At 40.2% G+C, this 15,625-nt stretch overlaps 1 protein-coding gene across 2 annotated transcripts in view; it reads left to right on the top strand.

The window, feature by feature from the left end:
* The window catches only part of cntnap2a (contactin associated protein 2a), a 1,898,214-nt gene that overhangs the window by 464,137 nt on the left and 1,418,452 nt on the right, over positions 1-15,625 (top strand). The window lies entirely within an intron of this gene.

Here is a 15,625-nt window from a genome sequence, read left to right as displayed (position 1 = left end):
AGAAAGCAGCCAAGCCCTTCAGCTAAACTTGTCTAAGTAACCACGCTGCCATGACAAAGAAAGCATGGCAGTACCTCTACTTTCTTAGAAGTTTGCAATGGTCCGGCATGTCATCTAAAACTTTGACAAAGGTCTATAGATGTGCGGTGGAGAATATAATGATTGACTGCATCATGGCCTGATATGGAAGCAACAATTAGCTTGAATGGAAAAGCCTACAAGAAATAATGGATACGACCTAGTTCATCACAAGTGAAACCCTCCCCACCATTGAGCGCATGTGCAAGGAAAACTGTTGCAGGAAAGCAGCATCCGTCATCAAGGCTCCTCACCATCCAGGCCTTGCTGTCTTCTCATTGCTGTCATCAGGAAGGAGGTACAGGATCCTTGGGTCCCACACCACCAGGAACATTTATTACCCCCTCAACCATGAGGTTCTTGAACCAGAGGGGTAACTTCACTAACCCCAAAACTGAAATCTTTCCACAACCTAAGGACTCAGTTTCACGGACTCTTCATCTCATGTTCTTAATATTTGTTGTTTGCTTATTTATTTATTGTTGTTTTGTTTTTATTTTGTAATTGCATAATTTGTTGTGTTTTGCACATTGGTTGATTATCCATTTTATTGTATGTGGTTTTTCATTAGTTCTATTGCAGTTACTGTGAATGCCTGAAAGAAAATTAATCTCAGAGTTGTATATACAGTGCCTATAAAAAGTATTCACCCCACCCCTTGGGAGTTTTCATGTTTTATTGTTTTACAACATTAAATCACAATGGATTTAATTTGGCTTTTTTGACACTGATCAACAGAAAAAGTCTTTCATGTCAAAGTGAAAACAGATCTCTACAAAGTGATCTAAATTAAATACAAATATAAAACACAAAATAACTGATTGGATAAGAATTTACCCGCTTCAAGTTACTATTTAGTAGATGCGCCTTCAGCAGCAATTACAGCCTTGAGTCTGTGTGGGTAGGTCTCTATCAGTTTTGCACATCTGGACACTGCAATTTTTCCACAGTCCTCTTTACAAAAATGCTCAAGCTCTGTCAGTTTGCATGGGGATCGTTAGAAAACAGCCCTTTTCAAGTCCAGCCATAAATTCTCTATTGAATTGAGGTCTGGACTCTGACTTGGCCACTCCATGGCATTAATTTTGTTGTTTTTAAGCCATTCCGGTGTAACTTTGGCTTTATGCTTGGGATCATCGCCTTACTGGAAAACAGATTTTCTCCCAAGTCGCAGTTATCTTGCAGACTGTATCAGGTTTTCCTCCAGGATTTCCCTGTATTTTGCTGCATTAATTTTACCATCTACCTTTACAAACTTTCCAGGGCTTGCTGCAGTGAAGCATCGCCACAGCATGATGTAGCTACCAGCAGATTTCACAGTAGGGATGGTGTGTTTTTGATGACTTCCATAGCATTTAGTCTGATGACCAAAAAGCTCCATTTTGGTTTCATCAGACCATAGAACCTTCCTCCAACTGACTTCAGAGTCTCTCACATGCTTCTAGCAAACTCTAGCAGAGATTTCATATGAGGTTTTATTTTCAACTATGGCTTTCACTTTGCCACTCTCCTATAATGGTGCAACTGGTGAAGCACCTGCACAACAGTTGTTGTATGTGCAGTCTATCCCATCTCAGCCACTGAAGCTTATAACTCCTCCAGAGGTGTCATAGCTCGCTTGGTGGTCTCCCTCCCTCGTCCCCTTCTTGCATGGTCACTCAGTTTTTGAGGACGGCCTGCTCTAGTTAGATTTACAGCTGTGCCATATTCTTTCCATTTCTTGATGATTGACAACTGTACTCCAAGGGATATTCAATGACTTGCAAATCTTCATGTATGCATCTCCCGACTTGTGCTTTTCAATGACCTCTTCGTAGAGTTGCTTGGAGTGTTCTTTTGTCTTCATGGTGTAGTTTTTGCCAGGATACTGATCACCAGCAGTTCGACCTTCCAGATACAGGTGTATTTTTACTACAATCAATTGAAACATCTTGACTGCACACAGTGATCTCCGTTTAACTAATTATGTGACTTCTAAAACCAATTGGCTGCACCAGTGATAATTTGGTTTGCCACTTTAAAGGGGGTGAATACTTATGCAGTAAACAATTTTGTGTTTTATATTTGTAATTAATTTAGATCACTTTGCAGAAATCTGTTTTTACTTTGACATGAAAGAGTCTTTTTTTTTGTTGATAAGTATAAAAAAAAGCCAAATTAAATCCTTACAGTGAGGGGGTGAGTACTTTTTCTAGCCACCGTATGTACTTTGATAATAAATTTCCTTTGAACTTTGAATTTTTGAGCTTTGCTGTCAAGTTACACCAGTCTCATTTGCTTGCTTTTTACCCGTATCCCTCTAAATCAAGAGTTCCTAACCGTTTTTTTATGCCATGAGCCCCTATCACTAACCAAGGGGTCTGTGGACCCTAGTTTTGGAACCAGGTTCTAATCCTTTCATATCTATGTACCTGTCAAAATGGCTTTTAAACATTGTGATTGTACCTGCCAATCCTACTTCATACGATAACTCACCCCATTTATCCTCTGCCCTCCATGTGACAAACTTTCCCCTCCGATCTTCTTTAAATTATTCTCCTCTCACCTTGAATCCATGTTGCCTGGTTTTAGACTCTCATAGCCTTCAGAAAATGACTGTGACTATCCATCCCATCTCTGCTTCTCATCATTTTATAGATTTCTATAAGTTCATCTCCAGTGAAAACAATCCCAGCCTTTCCAATCACTTCTTATAACTCAAGCTGTCCGGTCCAGGTAACATTCCTGTGAATCTTTTCTACAACTTTTCAAACTTAATTGCATCCTTCCTACAGCATGTGACCAGGACTGAACAAAATATTAGCAAATCCATCAATTTGTAGAATTACAACACAATATCCCGACTGTTTTACTTAATGAAGGCAAGTGTAGCTCCTGCCTTCTTCAGGATGACCCTGTTTTAACTCTCCTTCCTTTCTTAAATAGTGGGGTCACATTTCCTTCTCTCCAGTCTGCAGGATCTATATTATTTTGATATATGATCGCAATTCTCTTCAGCCTTCAACCTCATATACTTCTCTAGCACATTTTTATTGATACTATTTTCTTTTGTTTCCTCAGACTCGTGAGATCCTTTGTTTCCTTATATTTATAGGTTTTAAAACTTTTTTCATGAAGACAGGTTTTGTATAATTTCTCTGCCATTTCCTTATTCCCCGTTAGATATTCTCCATTTTCTGACCATACGAGTCTCAACAATTCCCTGACTAACCTTTTGTATCTTTTTACATGGAAGATCTAAGTTAATTTTATGTTTCACAGCAGTTTATTCTCACATCTCTCTTGGCTTTCTTCATCCGTTTTTCTGGTCCTCATTTGCTGAATTTTAAAATATTCCCAATCCTCAGGCATAATGCTACTTCTGGCAACTTTATAAATCTCTTCGATTTTGTACAGTTTTGAATTTCCCCTGTCAGCATCAGAGGGATCTTAACATTTTCGGTTGGGTGTCTGTGCCTAGTTGGATTTTTGTTTGCAACTTGCCTTTAAATACTGGCCGTTGCCTTACCAAGATTGGATCACCATGGTAGTGTAGCGTTCAATGCAATGCTATTACATCTTGGGCGTCGGTGTTCGGATTTCAATTCCAACATCCGTCTTCTAGGAGTCAAATGTCTTCCCTGTAGAGTGTGTGGGTTTTCACTGGGTGCTCCAGTCTTCTCCCACAATCCGTTAGTCGGTTAATTGGTCATTGTAAATTGTTTTGTGATTGGGCTAGGGTTAAGTTGAAGGCTGACGGGTGGTGCAGCTCAAGGGACCAGAAGGGCCTATTCCAAGCTATATTTTCCAAACTAAATCCAACCAACCTGTTACATATAACACATTGTTTATGAATTACACTTTAAATCTCAAGGCTGTGGTTTATATATTTATTTTGAGACTACCAGCCATGTGTTGCTAAGGCAAACAATGTATTTTTCTGCAGAACGGAGTGCATTATTGAGCAGCAGGTACCAAAAATGTTGAGAATCCTGATTCATTCCTGCATAAAATCAGAAAGTAGTCAAGGAAACTCGGCATGCCAGAATATAGTAAATGAATCTTGAAAGCATAGGAAAAAAAGGCCAGAGAAAAAAGGGAAGAAAAAAGTATGGAAATACATGTGGGTAAGTACTTCAACTTGTGAAATCCAGGAAGCTAAGTCAAAGGCAGAAACCAATGTGTGGAAATATGTCATGAAAGCCTTTATTAAAATGCAACTTTTAAAAGGGTTTCTGGTGCCTGGTTTTCAGAGGAGATAGAGAGGGCATTATATAAAAGAATGTAATAATTTTTGGTTAAAAAAAACACAATTTCAGCTTTGAAGAGGGATGATGTGTGAAAATATCACAAAAAAATGTTCTTTTCAGTCGAGCTAAAGGTAGAAAATGGGAATCATGGTGTGAAGGGAGTACATAATAGACAGGTTCAAAATTCTCCAAACATCAGAAGAGCACTGAGGGGCAAATATATACAGTGGAATGTATGAAGGCAGAATTGCTTTGAAAAGACTTTTAATGCTTTCTTTCTTATGATACCTGAATGTTTATAATATTAGGATGTGTCTGACATTCAAATTACATATTACTGCTTGTAAGAGGAATGTTATGGACTTGTACAAATTGGCTTTACGAGTCACCAGATCCTGGCATTGGGTTCATGTTCAAAACATGCATGTGATTAATAGTAAAGAGGAAGGCTAGAATTTAGAGCATGAAACATGAGACCAAATGATTGTCATGTGCTGTTAGCTGTGTACATACATCTGTTGATGCTTCTGGACACATTTTCAGTGATGTTCCTGGAATCATCGGGTGTTTCGGGTCTTTCAACATCATACAACCTCCCCCTGGTGACCCAGCCGGGGCTGATCAGACCCCAGCTTGTGTCCAGATGGCTAGCTACTTATGACTCCATGGCTCCCCACTTTTGAGCCACAGCCATCTTGAGGCCCTCTCTGCGGCATCGGTGGTACTGTGGATGGCTCTCTCTTCCTCTCTCCCTCGATGCCCAAAATGCTGAATGCTCTAACTAAAGAACGGGCTACGAATCCCCTACAACCAACCTCCACTGGGAGATATCTCACTCTCCATCCAGCCTGCTGACAGTTGCTGACCAGTCCTGCGTACTTGGAGAGCTTCATTTCAAAGGCCTCTTCCAAGCTATCTTCCCATGGGACTGTCAGCGCCAGCAGCACCACTTGCTTAGTCGACTCGGGCACTAGGACAATGTCAGGTCACAGGGTGGTGGCTGCGATATGGTTGGGGAACTTCGGCCGCCCTTCGAGGTCCACCAACAGCTGCCAGTCCCTTGCAGAGGTCAAGATGCCTGCAGGTGTTCTTTTGGCAGGTATTGGCTGCTCCCCAGCTCTGACAAAAGTTTGGTCTGCTTGGAGGGTTGGGACTGCTTCGCCCACTCAACGCCTGCACTGATGGCTTCAGCGATGGTCTTCAGGACCTGATCATGCCTCCACCTGTACCGTCCCTCACCAAGTGCCCTTGCGCAGCCGCTGAGCATGTGCTCCAGGGTTCCTCGCTTGGTGCACAGTGGGCACGCAGATGACTCTGCCTTGCCCCATGTGTGCAGGTTTGATGGGCTTGGAAGCACATCGTACACTTCCTGGATGAGAAATTGGATGGGGTGTTGTTCGGCTTTCCAAAGATCAGCCCAGGTCACTTTCCTCTCAACCGCATTCTCCCATCTTGTCCAAGCTCCCTGTTGCTTCATTCCCACCGCTTTGCAGGCTCTCATCTCCTCCACTACTGGTCTCACCTCCTCCTGAACTAGACAACGCCTTTCTGTCCCTCTGGTGTCCATTTGGGGAGTTGGAAAGGGAAGTAAATGTAAAAATATGAGTGGCTAGATTTGTGCAGATAACAAAAGGATTGAAAGGATTTCATGAGTTTTGTACAAATCACTGTGCAGAGATATACCACTGTTATTAACTGCAAATTAAAATTAGTATCCAAGATTATTGTCATTTAGAAATGCATGCATTTAGAAATGATACAGTGATACAAAGAGCAAGAAGTCTGATGACTATAGCTATATTAGGCAAACTGGGATTCTTGGAGACACAAGAAACTGCCAAAGTTGGAAATTGGAATTTAAAAAAGCTGCTGAATTAACTCAATAGGTCTGGCAGCATCGAGCACCATAGAGGCAAAGCAATGGTTGACCTGACACATGGAGTTTTTCCAGCTGTTTGTCTTTTTTTTGGACTTGATTTTTTTCCTGCCTCAATCATGACTCTAGATTGCACAATTAACCTAATAATGTACTTATTAACAGATACTTTAAAATGGCACTGAAATTTGTTGATGCATATTTCCACATTTGAAAATAATATGATCTACCTGAAAAAAAATGGAAAACACCAGAGTACAAAGGTATAAGAAGAAATATATTTTAGCACTAGAGGTTTCATGTTTTTTCACACTCCTTCTGACTCTTCCATGTATGTCTCAAAGTGAGTTTACTGCAAAGATTGAGGTGCATTGCTAAGTGAAGTAGAGCTGCAAGTAAAAGTAATAATATATGCCCTTTTTCCCCTTGCAGGAGAGTCAAGGGGCATGAAGTTAGTGCAGAAAAGTGACACGGAGGTGATTAGTAGTGATCTTACTGAAAGACAAAGTAGTTTCAAGTGGTTTGAAAGTATACTCCTATTTGTGTTCAACTTGGTTGGGAGACTTAAGCATCTTTAGTCAGATTAACTTTTATTGCCCAGCTCTAATTGGATTATTGGAAGACTGAAGTTGGCAAATCCAGAGCTGGAAGTCCAAAGGTCAAATATATGAGTCTAGGCTGGAGACTGGAGGTTGGAAGCCTGATGTTTGTGAGTTGGAGAGTTCGAGGCCAAGGAATATTGTGGGTGTTGAAGGTGGTATGGTAGCATAGCGGTTAACACAATGTTTCTGTATGCCAGCTGAAAGATCGGGATTGAATTCCTACCGCTCTTTGTAAGGAGTTTGTGTGTCTCCCTGTGACTGTGTGGGTTTCCTCTGCATGCTCTGATTTCCTCCCACATTCTAAGGATGTATGATTAGAGCTAGTGAGTTTTAGGCATGCTGTATTGGTGCCAGAAGAGTGGCAACACTTGCAGGCTGCCAGCATAACCTTCTCTGATTTGACTCAAACAACACATTTCACTGTATGCTTTAATGTACATGTGAAAAATAAAGCTAATTTTAAAAAATTGTTTATGCTATTTTGGCACCAGAATGTGTTGATACATGTTACCGCAGGAGGAATGTCTGGCAGCTCTTGGGCTGTATTCCCTGGAGTTCAGGAGAATGAGAGGGGATCTCATAGAAACATTATGAACATTAAAAGGCCTGAACAGATTAGATATGGCAAAATTATTTCCCATGGTAGGGGAGTCTAGGACAAGAGGGCACGACTTTGGGATTGAAGTACGTCCATTTAGAACTGAGATGTGGAGAAATTACTTTAGTCAGAGGGTGGTAAATCTGTGGAATTTGTTGCCATGAGCAGATGTGGAGGCCAAGTCATTGGGTGCATTTAAGGCAGAGATAGATAGATTCTTCATTAGCCAGGGCATCAAAGGGTATGGGGAGAAGGCAGGGGAGTTGGGATGACTGGAAGAATTGGATCAGCCCATGATTGAATGACAGAGCAGACTGGATGGGCTGAATAGCCTACTTCTGCTCCTAAATCTTATGGTTTTATGTGAGCTGCCTCAGCACATCCTTGGGTGTATCTGTTAACAATGCATTACAACGTATGTTTCAATGTACGTGTAATAAATAAACCTGAATCTGCATCAGAGGAAGCAGTAGTAAACCATTGCCATCCAGGTAGTAAACATACTCCCACAGTGCAGCTGGGAGAGAGGTACAGGGTTTAAAACAGTGACAACAAGCGAGCAGCAATATATATTTCCAAGGCAGGATTTTCTATGGTTTGAAGGGGAACTTGGGTAGATTGATTGTTTATCAATGCATGTGAAGCTTTTCTCCTTTGAGATGATGAAGGACATAATTCTGGAGGAATTACTGTAGGTGCTTTTGTAAATTGTTACAATGTAGCATTTAGCACAACTCAATCATATCCAGCTACTGGCCATTGCTACATCACTTGATCTAGGTCTCTCTTCCTTTCCTTCTCCTCTCCTCCCACTCACCCCAACAACAATATTTGTCATATAACAATGACTATATTAAGGCGAGGAATATTTTGAGTTTTTTGCTGGGTGTCAGTCATCATGCCCTGCAGTGCAGATTTTCAAAAGGCAGGCAGCTCATATCATTGTAGATAAATGCTAAGAAGATGTCAATAGCAGCTGAGAGCATCCTTGAGCTATCATTATTCCTGCATGCATAATTGCAAGGAATTTTAATGAGAGGAGAAAAGAGCAAAATCACACAGTGAATATGAATAATGCCAAGCATCAATGAATTTATCTGTGGAACATATATGATCAATGAGTTCTGGTTTAGTATGTAATAATAGACAGATTGGCAAAAATATCTTCTCACTAGATGTAAGCTGTATTTCATATTCACAATTTAAACTGATTGACCTGAACATCTATAATACAGTGGATTACATTTATGATACTTCTGCTTACGTTAAACTTTTAGGACATCAATATGGTATATCAATGTAATATCAATTGTATAATAACCTGTGACATGTGATGTGCCACAGAGATCGGTGCTGGGTCCATTGTTGCTTGTCATCTATAGTATATTAATGATTTAGATGATAATGTGCTTAAATGGATCAGCCAATTTGTGGATGATACCAAGACTGGGGCATAAGGGATAGCTAGGAGGACTATCAAAGCTTGCAGTGGGATTTGGACCTGTTGGAAAAATAGCATAAAAATTGGCAGATGGAATTTAATGCAGACTAGTGTGAGCTTTCACTTTGAGAGGACAAACCAGGGTGAGACTTGCACAGCGAATGGTAGAGAAATTAGGTATAGAGTAGAACAAAGGGATGTGGTAATACAGATCCAGAATTCCTTGAAAGCGGCATCACAGTTAGGTATGGGCATAAAGAGAGCTTTTGGCACATGTTGGGATGTTATGTTTAAGTTATCTAAGATGTTGATGAGGCCAATTTTGGAGTATTGTGTACAGTTCTGTTCACTTACCTACAAGAAAGATACCAATAAGCTTGAAATAGTGCAGAGAAAATTTACAAGGATGTTGCTGGGACTTGAGGACCTGAGTTATAAGGAAAGGTTGAAATGGTTAGGTCTTTATTCCCAAGAGTGCAGGAAAATGAGGGGAGGTCTTAAGGAGGTGTACAAAATTATGAGGAACTTAGGGTAAATGCAAGTGGACATTTTCTCCTCAGGTTGGCTGAAGCTAGAACTGGAGCTCATAGGTTTATGGTGAAAGGTGAAATATTTAAGGAGGCTCTGAGGGGAAACGTCTTCACTCAGATGGCATTGTGAGTGTGGAATGAGCTGCCAGTGGAAGTAGTAGATGCAAGTTTAATTATAACACATAAGAGAAGATTGGAAATGTACGTGGATGTGAGCGATGTGGAAGACTGTTATCTGGGTGTAGTCAGATGGGACTAGGCAAAATGACAGGCTGGCATGGACTAGATGGGCCAAAGGCCTGTTTCTGTGATGGGGTGTTCTATGACTCTACATGATCTATTTGCACAGCTTAGAGTGAAATGGGGAATATTTAAAATTTGACTTATCTGTTGCTACCAGTCACAGTACACCCCAGTAGCAAAAAGCATAAATTGAGGCAAATATAATCCTTAAGTAGTTTTTTATATGGAATACAACAAAAGATTAAGTAAAAGTTTAAAGGAAAGCTTTAAAAAAGTACAATTTTTACATGTCAAAATATTTTTCTCAGACCAAATTTGTGAATCTCAGAACAAATTTTCATTTTTGAAGTGGTGGTTAGTAGCAGCCATTTGGTGTTTGAGATTTTCAAGATGTAGTTGTTCAATATCATACGACATTCTTGATTGCTTTGCCCGAATTCTGGTGACTAGCAAATAGGTCATAGTTTGACTGCTGTTAGGTCATCTTCTGTGAATGTAAAAATGTGTTGAGCGTCAACTTGAGCTTGAAATGCACTTCAAAAATGATCCCGAATAGATTTTTCTCTCTAGCATAGTGCATGTATCAAACAGGTTCAAAGCTTCTAAGTGAGAACTGTAGATTGCAATTTATACTGTAATCCAAAGTAAGATGAACAAGGTATTAGACAGAATTTAGAAATGCATTGAGATTTTTTTAAATATGTAGGAGTATATCAAAAGAAAAAGGTTTGCATCCAGTAAGATCAGTTTGTCAAAGCTGAACACTTTTGGAGGGTATAGAACATTAGAAGTGATACAGTACAGGTGGGGTTTCAGTGAATTCATGGAGCAGAATTATACAGTAATATTCAAAAGATTTGCGACATATAAGGAGCAATGGATACAGTGGCAATGAGATAAAATGCATATGGCAAATAGTTGAACGGTTTGTGTGTGTGGCGGGGTGGAGAGTGGGGTTAGATATGATGTAGTTGTTGGGAATGATGAGGGTTAATTATTAAAGGAAATGTTCATGGTGAATTTTTAAGTCAGCAAACCACAGTTAGAGGTTTCAACAGAAGTGGATTAGGAAGAAGGATACGTTTGGTAATATTTTTCAGATGGAAATGTATTCATGATGATAAAGGATGTGGAATTTAAGGCTCAGTTCCAGGTCCTACTGCAGGTGATATTATGAGAATGTGAGAGGGGAAGAAAAAGCCATGTGAAGATGCTGTTCACATTACTGCCAACTGGAAACATTGTGATTTAACCAGGTCTTCAGGTTAGAGAGTCAGCTACCCATTCATTCACAGTATTGACAGAAGAACTGTTCCTATTACATGAGTTGTTATGATTATTTTAGTATGTTACTCTTTGTTGAGTGGTCAGTGCAAAAAGTAGACAGTGAAGAAATGAAATATTTTGAAAAGTTTGATTGGGTGCCTTTATGTATTGTGGCTTCCATTCGGTAGCGTACAATTTTTTTGCCACAAGTAGACTTTGTATTAATTCATCATTTACAATCCATTTAAAGCTGCTTTAAAGACTTATGCATTAGCTCATGAATGCCCATTTTAACAAAAACCTAGAATCAGGACCAATGTCAATATTGTAAATCAAAGTACTTTATATTGCCATAAGCATTCAGCCATGTACTTCCTAAATGATTGATAGCATGAATATTTTTCATGAAATTAGTCTGAAAGATATGCAGCTAAAGTGTACTAATATTTAACAAATTCATTATGTATAAATCATGAACTGGTATTAATAAGGAAATCTTAAGAATATCGAAAGTGAACAAAGCTAAAAACATTGATATAAAGTCCATTTCTGCATTTGTGTTCAACAGCCTAGATGTATGTGCCATCCATCATTATGTGAAGAGAAAATTGTATGCCTTCTGCTATGTGTGGGTGTTGGCAGTCTTGGTACAGCTGGCAAAATATGAATTGAAAAGTTTGTGTTATTTTCCTGGAGCTGTGATATATATATATATAGAAAGACCACAAAATCATTTTTTCTATGGACATCAATAGAAAAATACAGTTTACCGTGTAAATTAATTTTAAATCTATGAAATACTGGAGTGGGGTAAATTTGGTGAATCTGTTTCTCATTGTTGAGGATTCATGAATATACAGCTTTTGATGCAGGGTGAAATTCAAGAGATTTCACAACAAGAATAAACTCTTCAGCATGAAGAATAGTGTTGAATTCACCCTGACGCTCAGTGTTTATGAGATAGTAATATTCAAGCCTAGATAGGAGAGGGGAATAATGGAAAGACGCCTAAATGACGTTTAAACAGGGTACGTAAATGCACTTAAAGTTATGTGATATGGTTGTGAAGCTATGAAGATCATACCCTCTAGTTCAATGAATGTTCCCTCTGTGGGTCACAGAATTGTGAACCAGCCCGCCTTATATTTGACATAAGAAGGATGTCATCTGAAAGAACAAGAACACATACTCAGCTCTTTGACCTACATTGCTATTTAACTGGTGTGATTTTAATCTTGGATTCACATTACCACAGCAACCTTTTACTCCTTGCTTCTCAAGAATTTGTCTCCCAGCCTGGCATCACTATTGACCAGAAGCTTAACGGGACCAGTCACATAAATACAGAGGCTACAATACCAGTCCATATATTGAGCATATTACGGTGAAAGACTCCTCTCCTAACTTTGCAGAGCTTTTCCATCAACTACGGAGGTCTAAATGAGCAAAACACCAACCACTCACCACCGCCCCCCTTGATTGGAGCCCCATCAATTTTCGAATGTCTCCAATACCTGATACACAATAGCTGCAGTATGTACAATTTTAAGAATATAGTGAAGCTGATCAGCTAAGCTACTCCAACAAAACTTCCAAACCTACAACCTCCTCCAATCAGAAAATGTTGATTAACACCACTACTGAGAGTTTCCTCCCAAAGTTAAATAGCATGTAGACTTGGAGGTACATTGCCTGTCTCACATTTTTGCTGAGTCTAAATCTTGGTAGCCCCTCACCAACAGCATAGCAGGAAATACTTCACCGAAAGCACTGCGGTCATTCAAGAAAGCAACAAACAATCACTTTGAGGGCCAACAAATATTGATCTCACCAGCAACACTCATATTTTGAACATTGATTAAATAAAAGAAGTGTTTCCTCACTTTCCAAACATTCACCTATACAAGGATAGCCTGTTCTGGACTGTTCAACCTTTCCACTTAAGTCAATATATGTATCCTAGGTAATAATCTAGTAAACGTTATCTAAAATGCTTCCAGTGCAGTAACGCCCTTCAGTAAACAAGGGGACCAATATTTACATGGTATTCCAGCATTTATATATTTAGTAGCTCACTGTAAACAACCAACAGCTTGGAGGAATTTAGTAGTGAGGTAGCAACTGTGGAGGCAATGGGGATAGTCAATGTTTTGGGATGAGATACTGCATCATAACTCAGTGTGTCTGTGGTACACACATAAATGTTGTAAAAGCAGACTTGTCCATGGCACAGTGAACTTGAGCTTTCAACTGGGCCATCTGGAAAAGGTGCTCATAGGAATGAAGCATTTCTCCACATGACAGTAAGTAAATTTGTGTGTAACATTTATGTAGTTGATCTCTTCCATCATTTTCCAGTAGATTTCAGACTATCCTAGGCTAAAAGCTGCAGCACACCAGCAGAAGAATTGTTTTTTAAGTGTGATGGATGATATTATTGGACAGAAATGATCACAATTCAATAAATGGAAAATAATAAAGGCAATGAAAGGACTGTCACTCCAACCAGCATGGTGCACAATTTATAAATGAGGCTTTGGATATTCTTATGACAAAAAAAATCTTAGTCTCTGCAAAGAAAATGACGGGTACTCAAATAAGAAGTGTCAGATTGGGTTCCAATATGGAAGCAAAAATATGGAACTGTCAGATTATAAACCAGAAGGAGAATCACACAATGTGAAATAGTTATATGTTAAGAGCATTATTTTGTTTGACATTAAGGATTACCTGCCAATTATCACCTCTGCAAGAGAAAAGTTGTTAACACTAATTTGTCTCAAGATGAAAATGACACTGATTTCACTGGTGAATGCATGAATGTCTTCGGTAAAGACATGTTTACAGTTCCATACAAAGAGAAGTTCAGCAGCACAATTAACAGAGACACTGCATTAGAGTTTTAGAGGCACAGACCAATGTTACCTCTAATTTTTTTTAAGCATCTGCATGGACTTACCATTGCTCTGAGCAGGAAATTTTTACACGGCCTAAAAACTGCTCTATCAAGTCACTTTACATCCTCCATCACTCCAAGGAGAAGAGGCCGAGTTCGCTCAACCTGTTCTCATAAAGCATGCTCCCCAATCCAGGCAACATCCTTGTAAATCTCCTCTGCACCCTTTCTATGGTTTCCACGTCCTTCCTATAGTGAGGCGACCAGAACTAAGCACAGTACTCCAAGTGGGGTCTGACCAAGGTCCTATATAGCTGCAACATTACCTCTCGGCTCTTAAACTCAATCCCATGGTTGATGAAGTCCGATGCACCGTATGCCTTCTTAACCACAGAGACTCCGTAGACAATCCCTCCATGACTTCCTCCTTTTCTGCAGCCGTGACACTATCCCTGATCAACAGTGCCATGCCACCACCTCTTTTGCCTCCCTCCCTGTCCCTTCTGAAACATCTAAAGCCTGGCACTTGAAGTAGCCATTCCTGCCCCTGTGCCATCCAGGTCTCTGTACTGGCCACAACATCATAGCTCCAAGTGCTGATCCATGCTCTAAGCTCATCTACTTTGTTCTTAATACTCCTCGCATTAAAATAAACACATCTCAAACCATCAGTCTGAGTGTGTACCTTCTCTATCACCTGCCTATCCTCCCTTTTGTACTGTCTCCAAGCTTTCTCTATTTGTGAAACAAACTCCCTTTCCTCCAACACATCAGTTCAGTTCCCACCCCCCCTCTCCCTGTAATCTTTCATGCCCTGACTAATCAAAAACATATCAACCTCCGCCTTAAATACACCCAATGTCGTGGCTTCCACAGCCACTGTGGTAACAAATTCCACAGATTCATCACCCCTGACCGAAGAAGATCCTCTTCATCTCTGCTCTAAACGGATGCCCCTCTATTCTGAGGCTCTGCCCTTTATGCATGAGATTCTACAGCTTCCAATCCTAGATCACCTCTGCCTGTTCATTTGATACAATGTGTATCATTGGATATTAAACTCCCAACTATAATCTTCTCTCAGCCACAACCCAGTGGTGCCCACAACATCATGCTAGCCAATCTCTAACTGTACTACAAGATCATCTACCTCATTCCATGAATTGCATGTATTCAAATATAACACCTTCAGTCCTGTATTCGTCATTTTCTAATTTTGTCCCCCTTTTACACTGCAACTCATCCCAGTGACTGCAATTTTGCCCAATCATCTGCCTGTCCTTCCTGATAGTCTCACTGTACACTACCACTGCTTGTAAACCAACAGCCCTATCCTCAACCCTTTCACACCGGCTCCCATCACCCTGCCAATTTAGACTAAACTCTCCGCAACAACTCTAGCAAACCTGCCCACAAGGATATTGGTCCCCCTTTGGTTCAGGTGTAACCCTCCATTTTGTGCAGGTCATACCTTCCCCAGAAGAGATCCTAATGATCCAGAAGTCTGAGACCACGTCCCCTGCATCAGGTCCTCAGCCATGCATTCACCAGCCAAATCATCTTATTCTTACCCCCAGTGGTGCATGGCACAGGCAGCAGTCCAGAGATTGCTATCCTGGAGGTATTGCTTTACAGCTTTCTACTTAGCTCCCTAAGTTCTCTTCAGGACCATCTCAATTTTCCTACTATGTCTCAGATCCATTCCCATCAATCCCATTCCTCCCGTAATCTATTCTCTCTCACTTACCCATCACCTGCACCCTGATTCTTTCCACTTACTGACACATCTCTGCGAGAGGAAACCTGAGTACCCAAAGGAAGCCCACCTGGTTCCAGGCAGAATGTGCTTACAACTCACAGACAGCA

The sequence above is a fragment of the Mobula hypostoma genome, chromosome 3, assembly GCF_963921235.1.
Source record: "Mobula hypostoma chromosome 3, sMobHyp1.1, whole genome shotgun sequence".
Lineage (NCBI taxonomy): Eukaryota > Metazoa > Chordata > Chondrichthyes > Myliobatiformes > Myliobatidae > Mobula > Mobula hypostoma.
This window is presented reverse-complemented; position numbering and strand designations above follow the sequence as displayed.